This window comes from Artibeus jamaicensis, unplaced genomic scaffold, assembly GCF_021234435.1.
Source record: "Artibeus jamaicensis isolate MK-2021 breed Jamaican fruit bat unplaced genomic scaffold, CSHL_Jam_final contig_475, whole genome shotgun sequence".
NCBI lineage: Eukaryota > Metazoa > Chordata > Mammalia > Chiroptera > Phyllostomidae > Artibeus > Artibeus jamaicensis.
The window spans coordinates 2,003,250-2,016,589 of NW_026521852.1; the positions used below are offsets into that span (position 1 = coordinate 2,003,250).

Below are 13,340 nucleotides of genomic sequence, written 5' to 3' on the forward strand. Positions count from 1 at the left end.
ATGTTCCTGTCTCAAAGGGTTAAATGCTGAAAAACATTATTCTAAGCTTTCTTCGTTTTCAAATGAAATCCTGCCACGTGGCCAGTTTATTCCAGAAAAACTGTGATGTTAGACAGAAGCTGGTATTCTACTAGTTCCAGCTCCAACTCCAGCTTGATATGGTAGCTTGAGCAAGTTTGAACCTCAGGTTTCCTCAACTATCCCGCTGAGGGATGTCAGAGGTAGAGATCTGTATTTGGAGGCTGAAAAATTGGGGTGAGGTGTAACCCCACTTCTGAAACATATTTTGAAATCATTAGTAGCCAGTATGTGCAAGTATTGTACTAATAACCTGACATGCATCATTTAATTTAATCCCTACAACACACCGATGGGCAAGCTCCAGTTATCATCCCTGTTTTACAGAGGGGGCAAAGAGGTTCCATCAGAGGAAGTCACTTACACACAGTCACACATGCTATGTGCATGCTCGGTGGAGCCAGACCACCCCAGCTGGGCCGGCTGCAGAACGCAGGTCCTGGAACACTGCAGTACCGAGAGTTCGCCCTGCGACTGCCCTCACAGCAGGCAGACCGCCTGAAAACATAGCTTCGCAGACAAGGCAGGAACTACTCTCTCAGTCTGCCAGTGCACCGCTCTTCCCTTTAGCTTCCTGGGGTTTTCCAGGGTTCAGCCATCGGCTACTTTCTCCTACTATGCACCTGTGTCTCCAACAGCCAAGTCTCACCTATGCAAATAGTATCAGCTAAACCTCACAGACGGGCATCTCAGAACTCTTTCCCTCCCAGGCAGCTCACTGACGGCCCGGCCCTCCTGCTGCAGCCTCCGCCTCTGCAAGTGGGACACGGAGCCCTCTGTCCCCCTGCCTCACTTCCACCTGCTCCTTCCCCTTCAGTGTTTCCTTCCCATCTCCGCGAATGCCACCGTGTGCATTACTGCAAAGCCTTCCAGTAGTTGCTCTTGTTCCCACCTGTACGTCCTCCAAACTCCCTGCCCCCTTGTTGCCCAAGTTACCCTTCTAGGCCAAGATCTGATCAGAGTTGTTATAACATAGAAGCATCTAGTCAGTTTTCAGCTAATACTTATGGAATAATTATCATGTGTCAAGCTGTAGTTGCTTATTCTTACACACATTCATTTATCAGATATTCCCCGAGCACCTTCTACATGGTAAGCACTAGCCTCAGTATTCGAGTTCAGGCCTGAGTATGACATACGCGTAGTTCCTGCCTTCTCATAATGTGCGGTCCAGTAGGCCAACGTGAAATAAGAAATTACGTTAGACTTCCCGAGCTCTGACACATTTTGTTATCTCACTGAATGCTCACAACACTGCAGGAAGTAATTCACAGAAGAGTGAACTGGGGCTCAGAGTGGCCACACAGCAAGTCCATGGCAGATGCAGACTCTGTGTCTGACAATTGTCCATCACAGCTGTTGTCCCCCTCCAGTGACATCAGCAATATCCGGGTCCTTCAAGGCCCTCTGCAGCACGTGCCAAGCCCAGGGCTCACACCCATCTCCAGCCACAGTCAAGCACCCATCCATTACAGCTGCACAACCTCTGATTCGCTTTCCCAGCAGCCGCCCTGCCCTCTTGTGGTTTGGCTCTTGCCTGTCAATACCCTCCTCCTTTGTCCTCCTGACTTCCTGATGCATTTGCCAATAGCCACCACACCTCCCACACTTTCCCCTGCCTCTTCGGAGCAACTTTTCCCCGGTGTCTGGTGGGCTTCATCTTAAGAACGCCACTCTCCACCCTGAGAGCAGAATTTGACAGCACAAAATGTACTGGGCACCACCACTCAATTTTCCCCAGGTGACTTCCTGCTATAGGAGGTAAGCAACTGCACACCATTTTGGTTAGACTCACAGAAGATTCACTTTCTCAGGGTTCTAGCCCACATGGCACTCCTCCAGCTCGGCTGCCAGGCCAACAGCTTTGATAGGGCCCTGACGCTTAAAGCCACAGAGGCAGGGACATCAGCCACACAGAGAGGCAGAGGCCCAGAAGAGCTCATGCTGGGTCTGAATCGGGCCCAAGGAGCCTTCTTTAGGAAGACTCGAGAAGCCCAGAAGGTGTGTCTGATCGACCACTGCATCCCTCGGTGCTCCTCTCCAGACAAGGCCAGTCCCTCACGGCTGCAGTAATGTGGCCCTCCGTGAGAGGTGGCCAGGCCCTGCACCACTACACACAGGAAGGACTGTTGTCCCCTCGGAGCCTCAGGCCTGACCTGGCCCAGCCAGAGGGCAGCTCAGGCAGCCACTGCTTCTAGGATGGAAGCAGAGGGGAAGGCTGTGAGGAGCACAGAGAAGTGTCCCCAGTGCTCAAGGACTTCTAGGGAAGTAAGTACTAGAGTTCTGTCCCTCCTCAGAGCCAGGATCTCAGATACTTCCTAGTTGGGAAGCCTTTTGGCCCTGCCTGATCAGAAATGAGCTCCCATGGGTTGGCCTGGGCTGTTCCGGTGGGCTCTGGGGCAGCTCCCGAGAGATACAGATGTCTCCTAGGGCAAATCCCTGACAGCTGTGGCCAGCCCTCCTGGCTTGTAGAGCATGAAGGGAAATGGGGGGGAGGGGGGGGCAGCTGTCCCGGAGGTAGCCAGAGTGGAGAGGGCCATGGGGGACTGGCTCGTTCCTTTGGCACAGGTGCATAGGCTGCCAGTAAATGAGACAAAATAGAATCACAGAATACATTCAATTAATCCTAAGGGAACAAATAATAGAGAGGACAAATCAAAAACAAATAGCAAGATGATAGACTTAAATCTACTTATATAAATAATCACATTAATGTAAATTATCTAAATAAGCCAATTAAAGGACAGAAATTATACAAATGTATTTTTTAAAATATGATCCAACTATTTGCTGAAAAATGTCTACAAGAAATGACATTTAAGTACAAAGATACAAATAGCATAAAAGTAAAAAAGTGAATAAAGAAATACCATGCTAATGCTAATCAAAAGAGAGCTGGAGTGGCTATATTAATATCAGACAGAGCAGATTTCAGAGCAAAGAATATTACCAGGGATAAGAAGATTATTTTGTGCCCTGGCAGGTGTGGCTCAGTGGATTGAGCACTGGCCTGCAAACCAAAAGGTTGTGGGTTCAATTCCTGGTCAGGGCACATGCCTGGGTTGCAGGCCAGGCCCCCACATGGGGGCCTATAAGAGGCAACCCACTGATGTTTCTCTCACACATCAATGCTTCTCTCCCTCTCCTCCCCTCTCTCTAAAAATAAAATAAAATCTTTAAAACAAAATAAATCTCAAGCAAAAATTGCAAAAAAAAAAAAAAAAGCCTTTAAAAAAAGGTCATTTAGTAACGTAAAGGGGTCAATTCACAAGAGGAAATAATTATCCTAAATGTTTAGTCACTGAGTAATGGAGCTTCGAAATACCAGGGGGAACCCAAAGAAATGGATTTTATTTATAAAAAATTGTGTGCTTATTCTTACATAATTAAACTTCAGTCACCTTCAGAATACTCTCCGTTAGGTACAATGCAACTATTGAGACTTTTTCCCACTGCTCAAAAGAGTTTTTTGAACTCCTCAATTTTGATGCCTTTTAGTGCTCCAGCCATTTTGTTTCACCTCTTCCACAGCAGCAAAACCTTTCCCTCTAGGGGCTTTTTTTCATCCAGGGAAACAAAAAAAAAAATCTAGCTCTGGGCAAGATCAGGGCAACAGGGAGGGTGGGGCATGGGTATCAGTCAGAGTTTTTGGTCAAAACCTGCTGAACACTCGGCACAGTGTGGGCAGGGGCTCTTGTAAACGCATTGGAAGAGTCTTCAAAACGAATTCACTGAAGCTGAATGCAGCCTCTCACAGCACCACCAACTGGTGCACTGATACAGATGGTTCCTGGAACACTTGCCTAGTGGGGGACGCCTGTACTACTGATACAGGGTGCAGCCAGGGGGCCCCCAAAAAAAGATTTGGAATGGTGTCCAGAATTCAAAGTGTATAGGAATATTGGAGAGACATATAAGATGTCCTCACCCCCCCCCCCAGGGGGAAGAAACGAATGGAGCCAGACCATTGAGAGCTGTTTTGCATAGCAACAGTTTTGCAGCTAACCTCTGGAGTGATTATTTAACGTATCTATAACCTTTAACTGGTTTCATAGATATGCTAAATAGCAGTGGCCAAGTTTGGAGCCGGGGAGAAGGGAGTAGCAGGGGACTCGGAAGAATGTAACTAGGGTCGGCGCTCCTGAGTGAGGGAGGAGGTAATGGAACTGGGGGACTCAGGAGGATGTAACTAAGGTCTGCACTCCTGAGAGAGAAGGGAGTAGTTTGGGAACTCAAGATGGAACTAGCGGGGACGGAGGATGGAACTAGGGGGACTCAGGATGGAACTAGAGGGACTCAAGACGGGAACTAGGGGCTGCTCTCCTGAGTGAGAAGGGCTTGGACTCAGAATGTAACTAGGGGCTGCGCTCCTGAGTGAGGTGCCTGAGTGAGAGCTTGGAAAAGACTGGCTCCAAGACATGAAGGGCCCCCGCTTGGCCAGATGAGAGAGAGCCACGCGGTTTCAGCAGAGTGAGGACCCCCTCTTGGTGAGGTGAAAGAGGGAGCCACGTGGTTTTGGCAGGGTGCGGACCCCCTCTTTCCCAGGTGAAAGGGAAGAACCACGCAGCTTTGCCAGAATGAAGATCCCTGCAGCCAGGTGAAGAAGAAAGCCACATGGTTTTGGTGGAGTGCGGACTCCTGCAGCTTTGGTAGAAGAGGCCCACGCGGCTTTGGGGTGCCCCCTTTGGCCGCGGGGCCTGAAAAGCAAGAGAGACTTTGACTAGAACTGGGTACAAAGGACTCTTGCCAGTGGACCATGAGAGGGTACCACAGTACTTTGGATTAACTCGAGATCCTGCACAGTGACACAGCTGACGGTGCCAGCGGCCTGCAATACAGACGTGTGCTCTTTTCCTGATTTACGGTACCCGGAGTTGGGACAGTGGGAGAAGGGGAGCGCTGTGTGGGTGTAGGTGTACAACCTAAAGGACTTTGATATTTTAGTGGTGGCATTAGGCCTGAATAGCATTAAATAAACATTTTGTTTCCTTTTCACAAATCTCTGGCATTGAGAGATGTCTTTCCAATTGGCGGCGGACAGAAGGGCCCAGTAGATTTTAGTATTTTGGTTTTTTGGGGGAGGGGCCCCTGTTTTATAGCAGTTTTGGGCATCCCTAGGTGGGCCAAATATTGTATTGCCCCTCCCTCGGACCACCTCCTGTTGTTCGGTAACACTACAAGAGGGCGGCCCTCCAGAAGACAATTCCAGTTTTTCTGGGTCCCCCTCAAAGAGGAAGCTAGAGCTGTTAGGAAAAGTAGGCAAGTCCACAATTAAAGTTGGAGATTTCGACATCCCTCAATAATTGATTAAACAAGTGGACCACACGGTATGACTCAATGAAAGGTCTCTACTGTTGTTAATGGCCTACAATTGCATTTGCTAAACATGTATTGAGCATTTCAAAGAGGGCCCAGGCCCCAGAATCCCCTGCGAGGTGCCCGGGTATTTATCCTGAGCCTTGGTTACAAAAGAGGAGGGGCTCGCCCTTGGGAGGGACAGGCCCCTCCCCCAGGCTCTCCCCTTCTTGGTCCCAAGCTCCCCCGTGTGGTAGTTCTGGGTTCAGCCGTGGCCGCTGGGCTGCGGGCTGGGGCACAACTGGCCCCAGGTGCTTACACAGCCAAAGGTTCTGCAAAGACAGAGCGGGGTAGAGAGCGCAGGGAGGAGCGGGGCGACTGCGGGAGGGAGCTCAGGGCGAGGTGCCAGGAAACGGAGCTTTACACGCCTGCTGAGTCACGACTCCGCGGCTGCCGGGGCTGAAGGAGATGGTTCCTGAGGGGCCCTGCGGAGGAATGACAGCCGCGGGATGGGGGAGGGGGTGGAGGCGGCAGCAACCTGTCAGGCCGAAACACCAGCAGGCGGGGCTGACCTGCCCTGGGGCTTTGAAAGCCATCTGTCCCTTTGGTGAATGGGGGCTGGTTATTATTGGTCTTTTTATCAACAGAGTGGAATAATAACTTGGGCTGCAAAGGAGATAATCGTTAAGTCTTATAGTAAGATGTGCACACCCAAACCACACAGTGTCCTGGTTTCCTATGTAGGATGAAACCATCACTGGTATTCTGGAGAACCGGCGGAGCCAGACCGTGAAGGCTTTCATGTGCTAATCCACATTTAGATGGAGTCTGAGGACAATAGCAAGCCACTGAGGGCTTGCGTCACAGGCGTCACAGGCGAGGCGATACAAAAATCCGCAGAAATGCGCCGATGCCCACCCCTTCCCCCGCAGGCAGGCACAGTCTCGCACCTTCCCGTGGAGCCTCACAGCCACCCTGCCTACCCACCCACTGCTCGGCGGGGAGACCTGGGGCTCAGAGACACCAAGAGGCTTGTCTTTTGTCACACACCACTTATCTCGTCTACACAGTCTGGATTAGAACCTAGCTCTTCTGCCACCCATGCCAGGGGCCTTTCTTTTGTTTAAGAAAACAGTTACCAGCTTCTTACAACATTACACTAGACACACACCACAGTTTCTGGACATCCACGCAACACAATCGAAGGCCAACAGTGGAAGCTGTCACACTCTACCCCTTCCAACTCCCTGCCCGCCCAGGCGAAATCTCTTCCAGTGGCTGGCGGTGTCTTGAACCCTTCGTGCTACATTTACACACACACACACCGGTACAAAATGCAAATGGGTTTGTCCTGTGTGTACCGTCATGTGACTTGTTTTCAGTTCACCCTATTCCCTGAGGTATATGGGTCTATCTCTCCTTTGGAATGGCGCTGTGGTGTGGTACTAGTGTAGGGGCTGGAATTTCCTTCCAGCTGTCCCGGGACCCTCTCCACGGCCCACTGGGCCCTTTAGGCCCCAGTTCCACCCAACACACCCTGTGCAGTCCGGGACAAACGGCTGAAGAGAGCAGCGCCTGCAGGCGGTGTCCCTGCGATGGTTCTGGGGATTTCAGAATCATGCCTGGCTTCACAGACACACGCAGGAAGGGTTTGAGGCAGCCCTTAGACACATTGGTCTTTTACTTTTAGAGATGAATAATTAATCTGATGTGTCAGCAAAAAACCCTAAGTACATCAAATAGTGATTCAGGCTTTTAAAAAGCTCCTTTAATGTATAAGTTTAAGTTTACTAAAATAAAGTTCAGGTTTACTGAACTTTACTGTGGAGAAAGGCTAAGTAAATAATAGCAGAGTTGGAGCATGGACACGGCCTGAGTCCTGAGTGGAAAGTGCCTGAGTGAGGTTTGGGACCTGATGGAGGAGGGGCTGGACTAAGATTCAATCCCTGGTTGCAGTGATTTGAGTGGAATAAAGAGTTTTTCTCTTGTCATCTGGACATTCCATATACCAAGAAAAATAGCACCAAAGGCCAGGAGGACAGAGCCACCCAGATCCCCTCTGGCCACTGCAGGTTATGATGACAATGCAGACGATGCAGTCTTGTCTGGGGCAAGGACTTCCTCCCTTCAAGTCGCCTTTCCCAGGAGACAGTGAAAGGACCGGGCCCAAGCAGCAGAGACCTCAATTCCTCAGGAGTGCCTGGGGACCCCTGAGGGCTTTTTCATCCCAGAAGCAAAGTGGTGAGGCCACCCGTAAGACCACCTGAAGTATGAAGTCACTGGGGCATGCCTCCAGATAAGAGAACTGCAGCCGGTTTGGCAATTTATAGTGGCCTTCAGCCAATGGCAGCCGTGTTCTCTGGGAGACAGGCTTCAACTGAAGAAGGCGTCTGGGGTGGACTTAAGGAGGTTTGCTTGGTCAGCAGTGGGTGCCCACGGGAAAAGGCAGACATCGCAGGCCTCAGGGATCTCCAAGGAGAGACTCAGGAACGCTGGCTCTGAGGCTGGCAAAAGCATAGGCAGTCGCCAGCCACCCTTCCTCCGTTTCTCTGCCTGAACACAAGCCCACGTGGTCTTGTGAGTAGACCTGGGGGCTCTGAGCCGCCCCCTCCACACCTGCCCCTTCTCCCTCCCCCCTGCCTCCCTCAGGCATGGCAGAGAGAGGGCAGAACCCTGGGACTGCTGCTTTTCCAAGGTCGATACCTGCCTACCTACAGGGTGACCTCGACAATGTTTGCAAAAATGTCTGAATGCACAGAAAGAAAAAATAAAAAATGTTAACTAACAGTGGTTCTCTCTGGATGGAGGAAAATCAATTATTTTATTTTCCCCTTAAGGAGCAAAAAGCAGCAATGCCACCAAGCTGAGACCTCCTCACAGCCATATGCCCCACACTAGCTGAACTCAGACCAAGGCCCTAGCCACAATAAGCCCCTCAGGAAAACGGCACTCAAACATTAGGTTAGCTAGCCCAGGTGACAATGTCAAGGTGAAAGAAAGTCTATCCTGGTATTTAACAGAAAATCTGGCCAAGGCGGAAACCAGCACAAACACGCTTTTTAGAAAAGGCGAGCGAGGCTGGAGCTGGGCCCAGGTTTTATTGATAGAAGGCCAGGTCCTGCCCCACTTGTGCGGAAGCTCGCAGTCAGGCCTGTCCAAGGCAGACAGGGCGGCCCGCCCCCGCCTACGGAGCAACCCCACTCCGGGCTGTTTGCTGGCTGGGGGCTGCTCCACACCCACAGGGGCCTCCTGGCTCCTTCTGTGTGTTTCTATGTGGCTCCTTCTATTGGGTTGGCCAAAAAGTTCATTTAGTTTTTTCTATACAATGGCTTTAACTTCATTTGAAACAAATTTGTTAGCTTGTATTATGACAGCTGCCATATCAGTGTGCATTAAAAAAAAAAACCTTATCAGGCCATCGCTCTCTAACACCAGTGGCACATCTAGCTCATCGAGCTCCAGCCTAAGGAGAAGGGGGGGGTGAGTGAAGGGGTCTCTATACCAAGGCTCTTACAAAGCAGAGTGCCTGCAAATCCACCACACCGAGGAAGCAACTGGCTATCAAAGCCGCTCGCAAGAGTGCGCCCTCTACTGGAAGGGTGAGGAAAGCTCATCGTTACAGGCCTGGGACTGTGGCACTTGGTGAAATCAGGTGTTATTAGAAGTCCACTAAACTCCTGATTTGAAAACTTGCCTTCCAGCATCTGGTGTGAGAAATTGCTCAGGACTTCAAACAGATCTACGCTTCCAGGGTGCAGCTATTGGTGTTTCGCAGGAGGCAAGTGAGGCCTGTCTGGGTGGCCTTTTTGAAGACACCAACCTGTGTGCTGTCCACACCAAACGTGTAACAATTTTGCCAAAAGACATCCAGCTAGGACACCACATACGTGGAGAATGTGCTTAAGAATCCATTCTGATGGGAAACATTTCATTCTTTAAGAAAAGAAATTATCTTCTTCCTCTTATGAATGTTAGATATTTTTTTCCATGGGATCAAAAGGTGCCTAAGTATATGCTTGACTGCAAGTGGAAAATAGGGGCCAGAAATCAGGTATTGGAGGTTTTTCCATTTTCATTTGTGTGTGAATTTTTAAAATATAAATGTGGGAACACAAAGCATTAATGCGAGTCAAGATATTTCAGTGAACAAGTTTCAGCAGTTCAACTTTATAACAATATTAATAAACCTGCTAGCCCTGGCTAGTATAGCTCAGTGGACTGAGCACCGGCCTGCAAACCAAACAGTTGCCAGTGGGATTCCCACTCAGGGCACATGCCTGGGTGACAGGCCAGGTCCCCAGTTGGGGGCACACAAGAGGCAACCACACATTGGTGTTTCTCTCCCTCTCTGTCTCCTTCCCTTTCCCTCATTCTAAAAATAAATAAAATCTTTTAAAAAAGAATAAACCTGCTAAATTTTTCTGGAAAATGCCAGCCTTTGGATTTTTAAAAAACAAGTAAATTTCTTACTGGTGGCAACTAAAGGATGTTTGTAGCACTTTTACCACCAGCAGGTCCCACCCACTCGCCCGCTTTTCTAACTGAGCTGTTCTCCATGCACGCGTGTTTTTAATGTTGTCTGTCTTCTGTGCCACTCCTGCAATCTTGCTACTAAAATACATTAAACTATAAAAAAAACTTATCGAAGTTGGTAAATTTACGTGCAGCCATTTTAATATTGAAGATGGAGGAAAGTATGCAACATTTATGGCTTATTATGCTTTATTATTTCAAGAAAGGTAAAAACACAAGTGAAAGACAGAAAAAGATTTGTGCAGTGTGTGGAGAAGGTGCTGTGACTGATCAAAAGTGTCAAAAGTGGATTGTGAAGTTTCTTGGTACTATTGACCTTTTGGCCAAAAATTCTTTGCCCCGCAGGGTTGTCTTATCCATTGGAAGATATTTAGCATCACCCCTGGCCTCTACCCACTAGAAGCCAAGAGCAGGAGATAGCCAACATACTCAAAATATCCAAATCAATAAAGGTATTGATGGAAATAAAAAATGTGTCTCTTATTTTATGGAAAGAACTAAATGGACTTATTGGCCAACCCAATATATGTCTGTGTGCTTCAGCTCTAGACATAGCCATAACTTAGCTTCCCCGGGGGTCCCCGACAGAGGGAAAGGGGGTGCCTCTGCCTCCAAATGCTCAGAACTGACATTCTGAAGATGGGACGATGTGTGTGGCAACCCCCAGACCCCTCTGCGTCCTTCTGCCCCCACACTGGGAGCAGCTGACCAGCGTTAGGCAGGGTTCCTCCACCTCAGCACTGCTGACATTTGGGGTCAGAGGATCTTCACTGTGGGAGCCTTTTTGGAGCACTGCAGCCCATTCAGCAGCGCCCGGCCTCTACCCCTGGACGTCAGCAGCGCCCGGGCCTCTACCCCTGGACGTCAGCAGCACCCGGGCCTCTACCCCTGGATGCCAGCAGCACCCTCCAATTGTGGCAATCAAAAACATCTCCAGAAACTGCCATATATCCTCTGGGGAAAGGGGCAAATCGCCCCACTTTGAGACCTGCAGCTTTAGAAGAAGGGACGGAAGAGACTGGAAACCCAGGAAGTAGTGGGGTGCAGGCTGCAGGCTGAGAGATGCATGGAGTTGAAGGGAACGGAGAGAAGACAGACTTGGAAGCTCCCAAATGAGACAGAAAATTGGGAAAATAAAGAGCTGTTTAAATAAGATTTTTAAGAAATGTTGCTGTATGGTGTGCTACATGGTGTGCTGAGGAATACCTTCAGCAAAAGTCGTTGGCTAGGGCTCTGGGAGTCAGAATTGTGTCCTCCCTCTTCCTCCTCCCCTCCCTGCCAAAACCTGGTTAGACAGGTTCTGGCTAGAGACAAGGCCCTCCCAACAGGCTGGGTTACATTCAGGCCGCACCATAAGCAGTTACTATTGCAAAGCGTGTGGAGGATATATAGAATTTTAAAATACGTATTGCAGAATTGATTCAATATCACTTTTACAGTCCTCACCCAAGGATATGTTTATCGACTGAGAGGGAGAGACGTGAAAGGGACACCTCGATCGATTGCCTCCCACACGTGCCCCGACTGGGCACCAGCCTGCAGCCTTTCTGGTGTACGGGACACTGCTCCAACCCACTGAGCCGCCTGGCCAGGGCTGATTCAATCTCATTTTATAAAAACAAACACCATATTTGCTCTCCAGGAAAGCCTTCCCAGTGGGAGAGAAAGGCACCGGGGAGTAGCTGAGTGGCTGGTGACACCCATGGGCAGTTTAGATAACCAAGCAGCACGGGTCACGTGCAACGTGGCCAGAAAATGCAGACAGGAGGCGAGTCTGGGGACTGGGGGCAGGACCCCAGCACCCCCAGGTTCACTCAGGGTCTCTTCAGGAAATAACCAGTTACCCAGTATCTGTATTGTTTCTCACAGTACCTTGGGCTTTTCCTTCATAAAGCTGGGGCTTACTTGTTTAAAGTCCAGCTTCGCTACTCTGCTGCAAGCACTGGAGGGCAGGGGTCATATCTGTTTACTTCATCACTAAGTTCCTGGCATTCCTGGGCCTGCATATGCTCAACATTCAAATCATATTTGTTGAATGAATACATGGATGGTGTCCTGGAACACTCGTTACTTCCTTGACAGGCAGCCCTTGATTCACACATTAAGATTCAGATCCAATGTCACCTTTTTTGGGAAGTCCTCCATGATTTCTTCCAACAGAAACAATTGTATTTTGGGCTCAAAACAATTGATTCATACTTTATGGCAAACTGCATCACAGTATATATACTATTTGGTTGTATTCTGTCTCCCCTGCCAGAATGTAACCTCTTTAAGGATATAAAATGGGACGTATCATTTATTATCTTACTTTCACCAGTGCTTAGCACATAGTAGATACTCAATAAATTCTTGTTCAATGCAAGAGTCAAAAAAAGCTGTCACCCTTCCTATCCTTCCTGTCACCCTTCCAAATCCTAGACCTCAAAGTGCAGCCGCATCCTGATTCAATGCCTTGGCAAAGTCTAGAACCGAGACGTGGTTTGGGCATCAAATTTCCTGGTCCTTTAGCACAGGGAGGAAATACTGGACGGGACCCTCTGCCGTTCATCTGGTCTGGCTGGCAGCCCCAACATTCCCACGGCTCCAGGGCTCTGAGGCCTCAGGGGATCTTCAGGGGCCTCCTGTGGGACCCCTGCTGCCCCACCCATACCCACACCTCTGGCTTAAAGTCCAAGGTCAAGGCAGGCTCTGTACCAGAGGACAGACCTGTCCGTGTCACTGTTCCTGTTGCATCCCTCAGTCTCTTGGAAAGGAGCTTTATTGTGATTCATAATAAGAAATGTACATTTGGTCTTTGTCCCCAGGTCAGGCATAGAGCTCCTAAAACCCTTGAAATTTCCGGAGTGATGAGAGCCACCAAGGTGTCTCTTGTTCTGTTAATAAGGTGGCTTTTGGATCCCACCTAAAGAAGGGGGCTAGTTGCCAGCAGAGCCCACCGAGCGATTAGAGTGTTGGAACTTTCAGCCCCACCCCCCGACCTCCATGGAAGGGAGAGGGGTTGGAGGTTGAATCCATCACTAATGACAGGTGATTCAACCAATCATGCCTATATAGTGAAGTCTCTATAAAAACCCGAAGGACAGGAATCCGAGAGCTTCCCGGCTGGTGAGCACGGGAAGGTGCAGGGAACAGGGTGCGTCTGGAGAGGGCATGGAGCTCGGGTGCCGCTTCCCACACACCTCGCCAAGGCATCACCTCTGTCTGGCGGTTCCTTGGTCCTATCTTTTTATAATAATCTGATATGCAACATGTTTCTCTGTGTTCTGTGAGCTGCTCTAGCAAATTAATCAAACCCAAGGAGGGAGTTGTGGTAACCTCCCCTCTACAGCTGGTCGGGCAGAAGCCAGGGGACAACTGAAGAGGTGGGGGAGGAGCAGAGAGCGAAGCTGAGTTGCAAGACACCCAGCTGGTATCAGAGAGTTGCTTTGCTG

General features: G+C 49.6%; 1 protein-coding gene and 1 pseudogene across 1 annotated transcript in view; one reads left to right on the top strand and one right to left on the bottom strand.

Moving 5' to 3' along the window:
* RASSF5 (Ras association domain family member 5) overlaps positions 1-13,340 on the bottom strand; it is a 70,868-nt gene that overhangs the window by 31,623 nt on the left and 25,905 nt on the right. The window lies entirely within an intron of this gene.
* LOC128627843 (histone H3.3C-like) lies at positions 1,906-9,277 on the top strand (annotated as a pseudogene).